Source organism: Tursiops truncatus, chromosome 21, assembly GCF_011762595.2.
Source record: "Tursiops truncatus isolate mTurTru1 chromosome 21, mTurTru1.mat.Y, whole genome shotgun sequence".
Classification (NCBI taxonomy): domain Eukaryota; kingdom Metazoa; phylum Chordata; class Mammalia; order Artiodactyla; family Delphinidae; genus Tursiops; species Tursiops truncatus.
In genome coordinates this window covers 28868933-28884701 of record NC_047054.1, presented here as the reverse complement: position 1 = coordinate 28884701, position 15769 = coordinate 28868933, and the positions used below count along the sequence as shown (strand labels likewise).

Genomic DNA, 15769 nt, shown 5'->3' with positions numbered 1-15769 from the left:
AAAAAGAAGAAGAAAGGGAACTGCCAGGGCCCAGGTCTGAGAGGCAATTTGCGGAGCTTAAGAAGCTGCCCTATTGTCCCCACAGCAGGTGACACTTGGCTGGAGGCAGATCCATCAGTCAGTTAGCTCCCCTCCGAGAGCAGCTCCAACACTCGGGTCGGGGTGCGGCAGGGGACTAAGGTGTCTCCCACCCTGTCCCCTGCTTGGGAGAAGACAGGGCCCCAGGCCACCTCTCCAGGGTCCCCTCTCCCTTCCCTTTGGGTGGCCTCGCCCTGCAGAGCCTTGGGAAGTGTGGTGCTCGTGTTTTCCTCTTCCTGCGCTGTCCCCCTCCCGGCAGCCAGACCTGCTGGGGTCACCGCTGGATGGGGATCACGAACGGATGCCCAGGCCAAGCTGAACCTGGGACTTGCCCCCGAGGGTCCACGTGTCCCGAATATGCTCCTCGTAGCCCCTCTGCTACCTGCCCCAGCTCTTCACTCCTAGAGACTTTGGTCCTAAAATAAATCTCCTTCTCCATGTTTGCCCCGTGCAGGAGTGCCTCGCTGCATTTTGTCAGACTATGGGTGTGTACGTATGTACGTACGTAAGTATAAATGAAAGAATGAAAAAAGAAAGAAAGGAAAGAAAGCAGGAAGAAAGAAAGAGAGAAAAGGAAGAAAGAAAGGCAGAAAGAAAGAAAGAAGGAAAGAAAGGAAGGAAGAAAGAAAGAAGAGAAAGGAAGGAAGAAAGGAAGAAAAGAGAGAATCAAATAGAATCAAAGGTAAGGTGTTTGCTTTCAATACCTACCACCAAAATACCAACCCCTCTGCCCCTGCCAACAAAAACATTCATCTCTTCACCTCTTTTCCCCACTGGTCACTTGTGGGGAGCAGGGGGTAGGGCTCTGCCCTACCTCCTGAGTGTTTAATAAGCCATCAGGCATCAATACTCACTGGGGATTGTCATAGTCTCGGGGCAGCCGGTGGGAGCTGAGTCTGATGAGGCTGTGGGAGGAGAAGAGGAGGAAACTGGGGAGACTTGATGGGGAGGCCATGAGCTGTCAAGGGGCCCTGGACACTGGCCTTCCAAGTGACAGAAGGGAAAGCAGGAGGACACGGGAGGACTCAGAGGAGGAGATGGGTCATTGAAGTCCAGTGCGGCCAAGCCTCCAACTCTGGACCTGCTTCCCTGCCTCTTTCCACACTTGTTCTCATGCAACAGACTTGGGCCGGGGCCCGCGGGGCGAGAGGGCAGAGTTTTGGGCAGGGCCCTGATCCTGCTGGGACCAGCCGAGCTGTCAGCAGGGCGAGTCCCACATCCCCATGTTGGGAGGATAAGGTGGCTCGTCTTCCCAAGGCGAGGCTGAGCGTGTCTTACTCTGTGCTGTGGTTGCCTGACCTCCTGCTGGAATTCCTGACCCTGGTTTGGAGCTGCCCTGTCTGCAGCGCATCGTGACAGGATCCCTCACCCTGTACACTGGCTTGAAATGTGGTGAAATAAATGTCATAATTTTAAGACTCTAAGTGTCAACAGTCCGCAACAGACGAGGGTTCGGTTTATGATTTTTGGACTTGATGATGGTACCTAGTGATACATATTTAGTAGAAACCGTACTTCAAATTTTGATCTTTTCCCTGCCTACCAATACCCTGTATCTTTTCTCGCGATACTGGGCTATGACAGGCACACCATCTCGGGGGTAAACAGGCAACACACACACAACCATTCTGCACCCAGATGACCAGATGTTTTTCACTTTCAGTACGATAGTCAATCAATGACATGAGATATCCAACACTGTATTCTACAATAGGCTTTGTGTTAGATGCTTTTGTCCAGGCTAATGGAAGTGTTCTGTTTAAGGCAGGCTAGGCTAACTCATGATGTTTGGTAGGCTAGGTGGATTAAATACATTTTCAATTTATGGTATTTTCAACTGACAATGGGTTGACTGGGATGTAACCCCATCGTAAGTCGAGGAAAAGCTGGGGTTCAGACTCAGCTCCAGGGCCAGACTCCAAAGCCAGGAAATATGTGAGCATAGGAATGAAGTCAGTAGAGAAAGGTGTAGAATCAGATGATCAGACCTGTGGTCCCGCCTACACATCAATAGGAGGCGGTAAGGAAAGAAGGTCCATGAAAGCTCCAGGGGTGACCGAAGTTTCTGGAAGGAGTTGAGACCTACTCTGGATTTAGGTAAGTAGAGGATTAAGGTGTGTGAGTGGGCATGGGGTGTGAGAGTCAGTGAGGAGAACAGGAAAAGAGGATGGGGGTTGGTTTAGGAAGACACCAGGAGCCGAGGCAGCACATTAATGTGGTTTAATGCTAGCGTCCCCACCCTTTCTCTGCATGAATTTGGGAAAATCAATAAACCCCTCTAAGCCCGGTTGCTCGTCAGTAAAGCAGGGATAACGATGGTAAGGACTGTGAGATAATTCACGCAAAGTATTCAACGTCTGGCACAGGCTAAATGCTTCATAAACGTCGTCTGTAGTTGAAAATGTTCTTCGTCACTTGATCAACTCCTCGGTTTTTGTGTTATCTTAACTCTTCCCCATTCTTTAGGGTCCTCCGGCCACAGAGTCATCAAGTCCAGTTGATTCTCTCTTCATAATATTTGTTCTTTCTTTTCTTTTCTCATGGCCATGACCCTATTCTAGGTCACTGTCATGACATGTCCAACATACGGCAACAGATTCCTGCTGGCTTCCTACCTTCAGCCTTTCTCCACACCAGTCGACCTGGTACATTAATACCAGATTGTTCCCCCAAACCACTGCTCTCTCTGGCTTCCTTTCCGGCTCAGAACCCTCCAGTGACTCACTCTCGCCTTTTGCTATTCAATCCAGACTTCTTAGCTGAATCACCTACTTTTCCATTTATTTGCCTGTTTCTCAATATGGTTGCTCTTATTGTCTCATAAGCATGCTAGGATTTTTCTTGTCAATGAGCCTTCATTCCTGTTTCCTCCTCCGGGCATATAGCAAGTGCCCTACATACGAAATCTTAAGTTGCAAAATTTCAAAGACGTGAACATGTGTTTGCATATTCAGTCACGTAAGTTAGTTCATGTGTCTGGAGTACATTGTCACGTGCACGCATCTTCTACAAGTGGTTGTGCTTTTGTGTACTTTACTGTACAGCACTGTATAGAGTACAGTATGCAGTATCTTTATTTTAAGCCCAGGATGTCCTAAAGCAACAGTAAAAGCATCAGTATATAGCCGATTGTGTGAGTTGGGTACCTAGGCTAACTTTGCTGGACTTACGAACAAATTGGACTTAGGAACACACTCTTGGAGCTGAACTCGTTCGTATGTAGGGGACTTACTGTATCCCTCTTCCTCTCCTCCTAGCCAAGCGCTCGTCTTCCAACCTGGCTCCTTTGAAGGCCAGCTCCTGACCAGTCAAGCGCATGAGATCTCTCTCTTTGGGGGACACCTTTTGTACTCTCCCAGTGCCTTGCTTATGTGGCCAGAAGCTCATAATACACACTCAAGAGAAATGGACAGTTTCCCCAGATGGGCTGTAAATCCTTCAGGGAAGGCCATTTCCCTTCCTCTTCTATCCCCTGTGGCTCCCAGCACAGGCCAGGGCTGAGCCTAGACAAGGCACTCCAGACATTTAAAAATTAATCTTGTTGAAGAAAGGCAGTAGTGAGAATGCTGATGATGAAGAATAGAAGGTAGGAGAGAAAAGCCTCTTTTCTAGTAAAGTTGTGTGATTTTTGTGGTGCATCAGGAGCTGTGGCTTAGAGTGGCCGGTCACTCATACCCCTGGAAACCAGCCGTTTCTTTCTCTTGTGTGTCGCCCTGGACCATCCTTATTTTTTTCCAGCTTTGCTTTCTGCCCTGGAAGCTGCTCTCTCCCCACATCTCCTCTCCCGGGATTCCTGGTAGAGCTCAAAGCCTTCGCAGAAGGCAAGCTGGGATGGGATTGGCGCTTAGATGTAAGTCCTCTATCGCATACCCCACCCAGGGCCCCACCGGTGGTTCACCATTGGTTGGGAGTGTTTGTTTAATGTCTGAGCAGATGAGTCTAGAGTGTATGAATGAAGCATTGCACATATTGGAATACAGTGCAAACCCTTTCACAATAATATGTGGCCATTTGCTGTATCCTGAATGACAATAACAGCAATAATGGGGATAATCTGATGGGAAAAGCAGAGCGGGATGGATGATGGGTGGGACACCAGGGAACCTATTCTCCGCCCAGGGACTTGGGGTTCAAGCCAGGCTTTCCATTTTTCTGGGTTTGTGCTCCGTACCCAGCTGGCAAGACGCCTCCCTCTGATTCAAAGAGGGGAGAAGAATCCCTCACCCAGGGCTCTTGGGGACGTCAGACCGCTCCTTACGCAACAGCCTCCTAATGAGTTAAGTGTAAATGAATCAGAAGCAGATGGATTGGATTGTTCTGGAAATACACCCGAGGTTTAAAAATTAAGGGAAAAAGCATTTGGCAAAAGGCATTTTGGGGTTTGCCAAGACCCAGAACATTTGAAAAACAGTTCAAGATTTCTTTTGCTTTTTCTTTTCTCCTTAGTTGTGAAACCCACAATGCTGCCTACAGGTGGTAGAAGGAGACGGCCCCCTTCTTCAGACTGATGTTCCCCTTGCCGTGGGGGTGATGGACCCCGGACAGGAGGCAGTGGCTACCGAAGCAGGGCCTGACTGTGTCCGGGGGCAAGGCCCCGCGCCCGCCTCTGTTGGCAGGGGAAGGAGGGCCCTTGGGCTTGCAGCTCCCAGCCTGGGCCTCGCCCTCCGTCCGGGCCTGCTCTGGGCTGCTCTCTATGGCGTGCCATGTGCCTGCTGCCTTTCTAAGACTTGACTCACCTTGTCCAAACATGGGGAAGCTCATTACATAAGGGAAACGGTCTCCAATTTGCTAGGCGAGAAACTCTGGAAGTTAGCAAACGCTAATCCAATAAAATATAAAGTGAAATGTTTATTCTAGAAAAAACCCTTCAAACAATTTTTTTTTATTAGTCACATTTGGCACGGTTGAGCCTTTCCCTGGAGGGACCATCTTGCTGAGGGAAAAGGGAAACAAAGCAACGATCTCAGAGGAAAACTCAACCCAGCAGTTTCTAAATCTGCAACTGGCTGGCTGTGGGAGTGCACACAGGACAGCAAATCTCTCCATGCTTTGGTTGCCCAATAACCATCTTGCAAGGGTTTCTTTGATTAAAGGCAAATATATGAATCAAATAGGTCAGGGGATGATTCACGCTGATAACGAATCCTAATGTTCCAGGAGCATTAGGTCTTTGGTGTAATCAACACACGGGAGGGACACTTAGCAAATTCTAGCAGAGTTGTCCCCCGTCCCTCTTTCCCCCAGACACCTACCTGTGAAGCCTGACTCACCTGCACGCCTCTCAGAATTCTGTGCCTTGAAAGCCTGGTGACCTTGGCCCTTCCCCAGGTGGGACGGTGGGAGACACTGGGAGACAGTGGCTCTGTGACCTGGGGTCCTACCCCAAGATTTCTAATTACGTTTCGGGGTCACCCACGTCCAAGAAGAGCTGTCGTCGTGTATGGGCTCTGCCACAACCCTGCCTGGAAAAAGCAATACTGGAGTTTCTCTCTGGTCTTGCTGCTGCTCTCACCCCCCGCTTCTAACTGAGGCCCGGGGCTTTGGCGTGGTGAGAGGCTGGGAGCTGCAGGTCAGGCTGTGGGTGGGTGCTGTTGGCAGAGTGCGGGCAGAGCACGACTGAATTCCGTCCTTCCTCAGAGCCCCACCCAACCTGTCTTTTCATCCGTTTGTTCATTTACCTCCTCATCAGCTGTGTGGGTGCTGGCTCTTAGCCTGACCTCCAGCAAAGATAGGTCTGTTCGCCCCCGTCCACGTTGACAATGACAATCGGCCATTGCATAAGTGGTTACCATTTACAAAGAGCTTTCACATATATAATCTTGCCTCCTCTCAAAAACCCACAGCAAATGCAGGGGCCCTCAGATCATCTGGTCACCATCTCATGACAGAGGGGACGTTCTTCCCAGGGTCCCGCAGCCACGCAGAGGCCAGGCTTGGTTTAGAGCCTCTTCACTCCCCAGGCTTGTACTTGAACTCACCTTGTTCTTGATCAGGATCTATTTTGTTCGGTGTCCTCCTGTTTACATTGCCCCACGTGGACTGTGAACTCCTTTGGGACAGGGGTCATGTTTGGTACGTCTCCATAGCTCGCATGGAGAGGGGCTGAGCAGCGTATGTGGAATCTGCTTAACAAACATCCAATGAACAGTAAAAAGTATTGAACTGGGTAGGACTAGATCACGGCGAACAGATTGGCATTGCGTTGCCTGATCTGAAAGAGTGGCTCCGGGTCTCTGGGAGCCTCCCTGACTGTCACGTGCTCTCCACCCTCACCCCCTTTAGTCCTGACACAGACTCCCTGACACCAGCTGTAGCATTATTACCCTTATTATCACCACTCTCGCAGAGCCAGCTCCCAGCGTGGGCCAAGACATAGGAAAGAAGGTGGGAGCTTCTAGATATCGTTCCAGCCAAGGGAATACGAGGCAGAAGCCCCGGCATTGGAGGGCGGAAGCAGCCCATGTGGGGAGAGAGGGGACAGACCACGTGGTCTTTGAGCTGGAGCCTGGCCCTACCCCGAAGTGCTGGGTGACCTCAGCCCCGCTGCCTCTGGCTGAACGTGAGAACAAAGGTCCTCTCTGTCCTGCCTCCTTGCTTCTTAACTATATGAGTGAGAGGGCAAATGAGATCCCATTTTGAACTCCCAGGAGGAAAGGCAGTAGTAATAACAACGATTATGTAGAGGGTCTGGCTTGTTGAGGCTGCCTTCAAACAGAAACTAGCTCACCCCCCAGGGCAGGTGGAGGCCACCCCTAGGAGCTGGGAGCCATTCTGGCTTTGGGGGTGCGGGAGGTACGGGGAAGGGCAGAGAACGCGGCAAGGGGTTCTCTTTCAGACTCATCACCGTCCTTGGAATTCCTAGGTGTGTGGGAATGCTGGTCAGGCCTCCTGCCTCCCCGGAGTTTCTTCCTCTCAGGGGAGAATTCAGGCTTCCCCATTTCTGACATGATGATTCAGAGCAAAAGTGGACTTGTCAGAGACAGGAAGGAAAGATAAGATAAAAATAAAAAGTTAGCCAGACTTATAAGTTTTTCTGGCCTTAGTTCCCCCTCTTCCTACCGCACAGCATTCACATTCTAGAAAATCAAAATCCCACAGCAAAGCCAGGAAAGGAGGGCAAGGCCACAGGCTCCAGGTCAAGGCCGGAGGGCAGTGGAAGAAGTGATTCAGAGCCCGGGGATGGAGGAGACCGCGGCGGCCAGGATGCAGGGCTCCGGGCGGGGCGTCAGCCTCAGTGCTGCTCGCGCACCCGCCCCCATCCACCCCAGAGGCAGGCAGCCGGGAGCCATGTGATCGATGGGCCCCAGCTTGAATGGAAAGTCCAGATTCCAGGGACACACAGCTTAAGAGGCAGGAGGAAACCCACCTCTCACATCTGCAACAAAATTAAACTAAATACATAAAATTTGTTAGTTTACAAATAGAACTGTTACTTGTTTCTCGGGGTATTAACAATCTCCTTTTTTTGATTAAAAGAATGTATTTTTAATTAAAAATTTTTTTTTCTGGTAATGCCCGTGAAAGACGTTTGTTTCAGTTGCCAGCATTTCTGCAGAACTAATGTGGGTGGATTGTGACAGATATAATTTCTCCATCCTACAGTTTCATCAGCTTGAGTTCTGTTCAACTATACCCGCTGGGCTTAGCTCCTTTTAAAGTTTCCGCTTTGACAGGTAGATTTATTAGTCTTGAAATTTGTACAAATCAGATGTCACTCGTGGCAACTTGTCAAAATGTCAGTCTGGCGAGGCGGCATGAAAGGCTTTCTGGAGAGGGAGACAGTGGTGAGGCAGGCTTTAAAGAGCTCCAGCGCGAGCTGAGGAAGGAATGGGGCCGTGGCAGCTTCTTGATCCTGAGGCTTTACTTTATTGAATATCTCGGGCTGGACAGCGGACGGGCCGTCCGATCCCGGGTCTCTGAGACATCAAGGCTGACAGCCCCCGAATCATGGCTCCTGTCTGTTGCAATGTCAAGTTTCTTTGCTTGTTATGTTCACTTAGTGGGAGAAGGCCAGGGGTGCCGGTGTGGGGAAGGAGAGGGAATCCAGGTCTTTTGGTTTCCAAGAATGCTGGCTGGGTCCGGGCTGATGGAGGGGTGTTCCGGGGTGGGCTCCCCTGGCCAGAGCTCAGCGCAGCATCCCGGCTCATCAACCGAGATTCGAGTTCCACTGGGGAGAGGATGCAGCAGGAGGGAGGGGAAGGTCTCAGGTGGGAACTACAGGAGGGGACAACCCCGGCACAGCCGCAGGGGACCCAGGGCCTCCCTTTCCCAGTCTGCTGGCTTCCCACACTGACTTGGTCCCGATCACTTAATCAAAGATCCCACACTCTGGTCACCTCCATCATTATCTTAGTTTGACACAGAGGGAAATGTTATTAATAGTCAGAAACTTATCTGAATATTTTTCCCCTGGGGCAGTGGGCAGGAGTGCTGTAGAAAGAACTCAGCCAGGGAGTCCGGTGGACCGGACATTCAGGGCTCTGAGAAGGTGCCCTCTTGACGTGAAGGCCAGGGGTGGGGAAGGAGAGTGAATCCAGGTCTTTTGGTTTCCAAGGATGCAGGGCTCGTGCTGCTGCAGTGGAAATAGAATTCTGGTGGAGGAAGCTCTTACTGGACGATTGCACTGTTTGCCCATCTGTTGGTCCGTGTGTCTGCCCCGGGATGTCGGAAGACACCCAAGAGAGCTGCAGAGCTCAGTATTCCTACCACCTCTCTCTCCCATTCACCAAGAGGTTCAGGTGGGCTTGACACTGATGTCTTCAGAGACATAGGGCAGCTCTGAGACCCACACCGGATAACTGGGTCTTCCCTTACTCCCAAGCAGGGGGCTGGGGAACTGCCAGGCTGACGTCCTCAGTGTCACCTTCCCATCCACCCCCACCCTTTCTGGTCCCTTGTCTGCCTCTGAACTGTGCCGTCTCAGCCTCAGGCCAGGCACGACTTGATTTGAGAAGTGTGAAGTGTGCTCTCTCCCGCCCCATCCCCCGCCTTCTCATTTCTTTGCCTGTTGAATTATTGAAGGCCTTTTTCCTTCGTGAGTTCCCAGAAACTCCTGCTCCGATGCAAATGCCTCTTTGAGGGAGGAGACACCTCCTTACTGGGGATGAGGTGACAACACTGCTGAAAGCAAGGAAGTATTCTGTGGGGGCCAGGATCGGGGAAGAGGAAGCATGGAGACCCAAGGGGACCTGCCCAGCTCGTGATATTTTTGAGAGGCCGACCTGCCTGATGCATCCCTGTTCCGTTTCCAGAGCGGGGCGCCAGGCTTTTTAAAGAGAGACAGGCAGGCCAGGTAAGGGGAGGCCGGCAGGGAGCCCCGAGGACCCTTCCCGGCCTCTCACCTGTCTTGCTCTCTAGTGAAGGGAAGGGGACTTCCACTTGCCCCTCTGTCCCCTCAACAGCACAGATGTTTGTCAGTGACCGAGTCCTTCTCTGTCAGCAGCGTGGAGTCCGAGGCGTCAGGAGGGGGATTTTCCTCTCGCTGGGCCCAGGAAGGTGTCGGTGTTCTTACTGAAAAGGACAAGAATCGGGTCCACCGTTTATCTTTTCTCGTTGGCGCCTGGCATGCTGAGGAACTGAGATCATCCCAGGTGAAAAATCTCAGACGTTAAGAGGCGTGACAATGATCACAGTCGTGACGATATAATAACAGGGGTAGTTATCCTAATAATCCCGTAGGATGTATATAGCCTGTCTTTCAAAGCACTCAAAACACTCTCGCGTCTGTGATCGCACATCCTCACAGCCTGCTTCTGGGGGAGAGATGGAGTGGAAGAGGCTCTTGCAGCTACGTGGGGAAACCGAGGCACCTAGCTCATGCCGTTCACTCTGGGCCCTTTAACTCAGCCACGTGACTCCTGGAAAAATGAATCTTTATGTTCGCTATCGCCCAATTATTTTGAGCTGCCATCCTGTCCCTGAGAGCGGAACACACACACACACACATCTGTGGCTTCCAACCCCCAAATGGGCCATTACTGAGAAGCGCTTCAGTTTACAGAGTTGAAAGACTTAATCGCCAGCCTCCACCCCAGCCCTCTTTCCTCCAGTGCTGTGCGCCGGTTCCCTCATCAAAAGGGAACAGGGAAGAGGCAGATCTGAGGGTTTTCACAGGGGAAAACTCTTTAAAAGAATCGCTCTGTGTCATAGTGCAGGGTGGCTTCCTTTCATGTGGCAAATGCATTGTGGCAGCTCCCCGCTCCACATCAGATAGATCATTACAGTGGGGATGGGTGGGATGGGGGGAGTCTTCCCAGCCCCTCCTCCCAGGCAGCTCGGCCCGTCACAGGGAGGTGGGCTGGGGTCACTTTCAAAGGGCGAGCGTGGGGTCCTGAGGGGCTAATGAGTGGAGAACAGAGAAAAAGCGGTGGGTGCTCGTCGCTCGCGGGAGTCCTGTGATCCTCCGTAGTCAACGTGTCTCTGCTTGGTAATTTTAGGGCAGGCAGCAGGGAGAGAGAACGCGGGCTGGGGGGAAAGATGAGAAGGCGGGGAAAGGCAGGGGAGAAGAAGGAAAAAAAAAAAAACACCCCACCAGCCTGTCTGGCGTTAGTTCAGAAAGCTCTCCAACTCACACATCTGGTTCTTATATTTCAAAGTTAATTAGTCATATTGAGGCTGTCTGAAGATAAATTTATCATCCAGAAAAAACACAAACAGTTTGAAAAATGAAAGGAAGTGGGGTGACATGGCTTGACGTTTAAATAAATCATTTTAACATGATTAAAAAACTTGTCCTGTCTGACACCCAGCACTTGGGTACTTTGTAAAGAATTTTTGACAAAGACAAGTCCCTGTTTGGTGTACGGAAGCCCTTGCCATTCAATTACTCAGAATAGTCTTTGGCCAGTTACTTTCTGAGCGACTTCTGGAGTGTGTGCCGGGCAGCCATGGCTGGGCCCTACTTTCTGGGGTGGTGGTAGGAAGCGTGGGGTAGCCAGTGGTTATTCCAGTTGAAAAAAAAAAAAAACAAAACAACTCAGACGTGAAGCGGTGGGGTAACTGGAGAGCTTTTCTTTGGAGAGGAGTGAGGGTAAAGTGAAGGCTTAATCCGGGCCTCTCTGATGGCTGTCGGGTTTGAGCCGGAAATCCTTGCCCGGCCCAAAGAGGAAAGATCCTCTTCAAATGTCTAGGCAGAGACTTCCAAGAACCAGATGTGTCCTGTTTCTTACACCTCCCAGGGCTCCGCTGACGGTTTCTGTGACAATGGAATTAGGAATCGGGGCTGTCTCTGGCCTGGCTGTAGGAAGTGGCGGCCAGATGGGGGTGGTAACAGTCTAAATTGTGGTGAGTCCGCTGGTTGGTTTGTTGGAGGAGCAGGTGTAGGTGAGCTGGAGTCTGTACAAGCTGAGACACACCACCGTCCTCCTGTTCTTCCCACCCTGCCCCAGCTGTGCCAGTGAACCCTGTGTACTCAGTAAAGGTCGCTGGTTCCTGTTCTCCCGAATGACGGACAGCCCTTCCCAGCCCAGCTCAGCAGTGGGGACAGACATCTGGAGTGGTGGTGGTAGAGACCCTGGTGGCATATGTGGGTATTTCTAAATGTGATGGAAGGGGGGGGGGCATATCCCAGGGCCTCCCCCAAATCTGTCCAAGGTAAATTGGCTCTTGGGAGATTTCGACGCTCCTTTTCATTTGTCCCTTGGTCGCGTGCTCCGTGCAGTTCAGGAGTGATATAATACAACATGAACGTTCTCTCCTATTAGCAATTTGGTCTCATCAGTTTTGTTAATGGGATAACAAGAGGTGCCGGTTATGGTGCAAAAGTCTCATCATGTTGGTAATTTTCACTGTAACATGTTAGCGATCTGTCACTATTTGTTTCCAGTAATACTGGCAAGAGTCTGCTTACATCAGGGTCTCGAAGGTTCTCTCCACACTCCCAGACTGTTCTTTCTTTCTCTGGCTAGGTAGCTTCCCTCCTCTGATCTGTCTCTGTCCCTCTCACTGCGCCTTTGTTTCTGTCTTCCTGATACCACCTCCCTCCCCTCTGATAACCGATGACAATGTATGTTTCGGAGGGAAACGCTGTCCCAGGGCAGCCCCTGCAAGGATAGAATTCCAGACCTGGAGGCCCCAAACGATCATAATCCCCATCCTTTCATCTGTCAGATGGAGAAATCGAGGTCCAGAGAGGAGAAATAAGTTGTCCAAAATATCACCGTCGGTTTATCACAGTCAGAGCAAGGCCAGGCCTAGGACCCTGGTTTCAGGATTTCAAATCATGGTGCCTTTTACTATGTGATGAACAGTGTCATACGAAAAATCAGTCAACCCCAGAAACCAACTTTCTTGCACATGGGAAACTCATTCGGGTGAAGTTAAGGTCACGGAGAAGAAAAAGTCTCCTTCGCCCTCATAACGGGGCTTTTCTCATCTTGATCAGGATGGGACCTCAAACCACGTAGTTTTCTGACGTGAGTCATCCTACCAGCTGAGCCCCAGTCTCAGTGTCCCCCGCTCTAAAATCAGGAAGGGAAGGCTCTCCTTAGCGAATCCTGGCCATCAGCTGGGTGGATGAAGCTTCCGGCCCCAGCGCCGGTCACCAGTGGTCCAGCACAGAAGCCCTGGCCACAGATAGCCTTTCCTATGCCAGGTGAGATGCTCCTGCCTACCTCCGGGCCCTGCAGCCCTGCTGCAGCTCTCAGAGACCTTCACCTTGCCCTTGTGCGTCAGCTGGGGAGGGCAGGATGCACTACTGTTGGAAGCGTTCCTTTCCACAGCTGGTGCCTCGAGGCATGGAGGCTGAGAAAAGCCAGAAGCATCACCCTGTCGTGCAAAGATGCCAGATTTCCAGTCAGACGGACTAGGGTTTGAATCATAGCTCTGCTACTTAGTAGCTGCGTGAGCATTCCAGATACAGAAACTGTGTCTCTGTTTCCTTACATGTAACATGAGGAGTCCTAATAGTCTGCCCATAGGTTTGCAGTGAGGAGTAGGGAACGTGTATGTAAAAGACCCAGAACTTTCCAAGGCACCTAGGAAGCCTGCCCCTTACTCACAGTACAGGCAGGTGGCGTGGAGACTTACCTTGACCATCTTTTGAATTTGCTCGTATCAGGCTCATGGTGTCTGGATGTGTGAGGTTCAGCGGTGCTGGACCATTGAGGGACGTGTTCTATTTCCAGGGTCAAGGAGGATTTCGAAAGCAGAGGGATCTAGAGCAGCTGTTGAGAGGAGGGGAGCATGCCAACCGCTGAGTCACCAGGGGTGTCGATGTTTAGAGGAAAGAAGGAATATCCGCGTTTCTGTGGCAGGGAAAGAGGAAAAAGGAAAACAGAGGCTCTTGCTTGGGTGCTAGTGGAGCTACTGGCTTGTGCACGTTCAGAGCCTTCCCACAGATCGTCCAAAGCTTCTAAGGAAACCGCCAGCTGACTTTGAAATCTCAAAACAGTCTCATCACACCCTGTTGAATCATAAACTCTGTCTAGGGTGGGGATGTGGCAGTGCCATGCCGGGAAGGGGGCGTGCGCTCCTCCGAGGGGCGCCTCCCAGGCCTAAAGGGGATCAGAACCCCGGCTGGGCCGCCCTTCCTCCTGCTGTCCTTGAGATGCTCTGGCTATGTGGTCTGCCTGCCTGCCTGCCTGTCTGGTGCTTCCTTAGGAGCTAACAGACTCTGTGTGTGTGTGTGCGCGTGTGTGTGCGTGTGCAGGCGTATGTGCATGAATTTGCCTTTCCTGTGATCCGGGTCTCTACTTAGAAAATGGGAGGTCAGGGGATTCACAGTGGGATCCGTTTATAAAAAGCTAGGTCTGGGCAGCCAGGCCCTGCAGACCTGCCCCTCTCTGGGGTCTCAGTTTCTCTCCGCAGCTCTAACCCGACCAGCTCAGACTCATCGGGAAGGTCGCATCACGCCTGTCCCCTCCTTGGGGAGGTTCCCTGGAGCACAGTGGACTGTGCCTCTCAGTCCTTACTCTGCTTCTCGTTTTCCTTCTGAGCTTTGATCAGAGTGGTAACCAGCTTGTTATTTATTTTGGGTCCTGTCTGGAGAATGTAAGCCAGGTGAGGGCAGGGCCTTTGCCAGCCTGTTGGCCTCTGTCTTCCTGGTGCTAGAACACCTGGGATCCAAGGCCACACGTGCACGGGTGTACCTGTTGCGTTAATGAGGGAACCTGCACAGCGTGGCCGTTAATGACTTCCTCTACCTGCCTCCCAGGGTTTGCGTAAGGGTCAGAGGACCGTGGCTGTGAAAGTCATTTGAAAAAGTTCAGAGAAATATGCCAAGTGTGAACCATTAACATCCGTCTCCTGCAGGAGGTGGACGACATTCCTTTGCCAAAATCTCTCAGCAGCCTTGAGGTGAGCCTGGCAGACCCTAGACACTTTCCAAGATCCTCGCTCCCACCTCCACTGGGGTCCTTGAAGCGAGACCTCAGATCACAGAACAGTGCAGCTCAGCTTTACTCGTGTTCGCCCAGCGCCTGCTGCGTGGTGACGGATGCAGGAGTTCCCCGGGGCATAATTCTGCCTCTGTCCTCCGAAAACTCACAAGCTAATGGGCGAGGCCAACCTGCAAACCAATAAATCCTCATGCAGGGACACGTGCCGCAGCACAGGCAAGTTGAGGTACCCGTGTCAACGGGGGGAAGCAGTGATTAACCTCAAGGAGATGGGGAGATGATGGCAGGATCCCTCGGAAGACGAGGCCCCGCCCTCTGGGAACTTACACCTTGAGCCCGTGTGTCTCGACTTTGACCTCTCCCTGCCCCATCTCCACCCAGTTTTTCCTGATCACCCCCAACATGAACTTTTTTTTTTTTTTTTTTTTGCGGTACGCGGGCCTCTCACTGTTGTGGCCTCTCCCGTTGCGGAGCACAGGCTCCGGTCGCGCAGGCTCAGCGGCCATGGCTCACGGGTCCAGCCGCTCCGCGGCATGTGGGATCTTCCCGGACCGGGGCACGAACCCGTGTCCCCTGCATCGGCAGGCAGACTCTCAACCACTGCGCCATCAGGGAAGCCCAACTACATGAATTTTTAATCCCGCAGATACACAGTGTATCTGTTTAGCCTTTGTAATATCTTAGATGTTTTACCCGCCAAGGATGCCTGCAGGGAATGCGTGCTCTTACCGCCCGCCTTTCTGCCCTCCCAGCCCATTTGGCTGACCCCCGTCAACCTCTCCTGCATGCCCTGATGGCGTGGCAAGTCTTCCCTTCTGTTGACAGTCACCAAATATGCAGCCCTGGGACACACACAGGCCAGAGCTCAGTGCACCAGGGGCCTTCCCGGGGGCTTGGCGGCTGGTCTCTAGGTTTAAGGGTGCTCCTGGCTCCTTCACCTCCTCTCCTGTGAGGCCATTTGGGAAGCCTCACCCATCATCACCCTGCCGGCTCCCCAGCATCCTTCTGTGTGGCCCTGACATATCAGAATACTCTCACTTCTGCCAAATCAATGTGGCCCCCACCCCGGCATGGCATGCAGGGTTGGGACTCTGCCGTCTCCTCTTAACTGTCCTCTTCCATGTGCCATCCCTCATCTTACCGTTTCGGCATCACTGGCAGCCCGAGGCCACCCAACCGGGCACTGTTTGGCCCAGGACAGACGCCAGGCTGGGCCACGTGCTTCCGTGTGCAGCTCTGGTCTCCAGACTGTCCGCCTCCTGTGGGTGAGGACTGCTTCCCATTCTTCTCTGCTTCTCCCTCCGCCTGAAGCAGCGGTCCTTGCACACTTGTTGGTTGATGGGCCCACTTTTTCC

The 15769-nt window shown here is 52.0% G+C and overlaps 1 long non-coding RNA gene across 4 annotated transcripts in view; it reads left to right on the top strand.

The window, feature by feature from the left end:
• The window catches only part of LOC109547669 (uncharacterized), a 337191-nt gene that overhangs the window by 158856 nt on the left and 162566 nt on the right, over positions 1 to 15769 (top strand). For 3 of the 4 annotated variants that reach the window (XR_012328995.1, XR_012328993.1, XR_012328994.1), the window contains exon 4: positions 533 to 760. This is a non-coding gene — a long non-coding RNA (uncharacterized lncRNA). Of the gene's footprint in view, positions 1 to 532; positions 761 to 4524; positions 5416 to 15769 lie in introns of those variants that run through there. The other variant, XR_012328996.1, reaches the window with a different exon arrangement.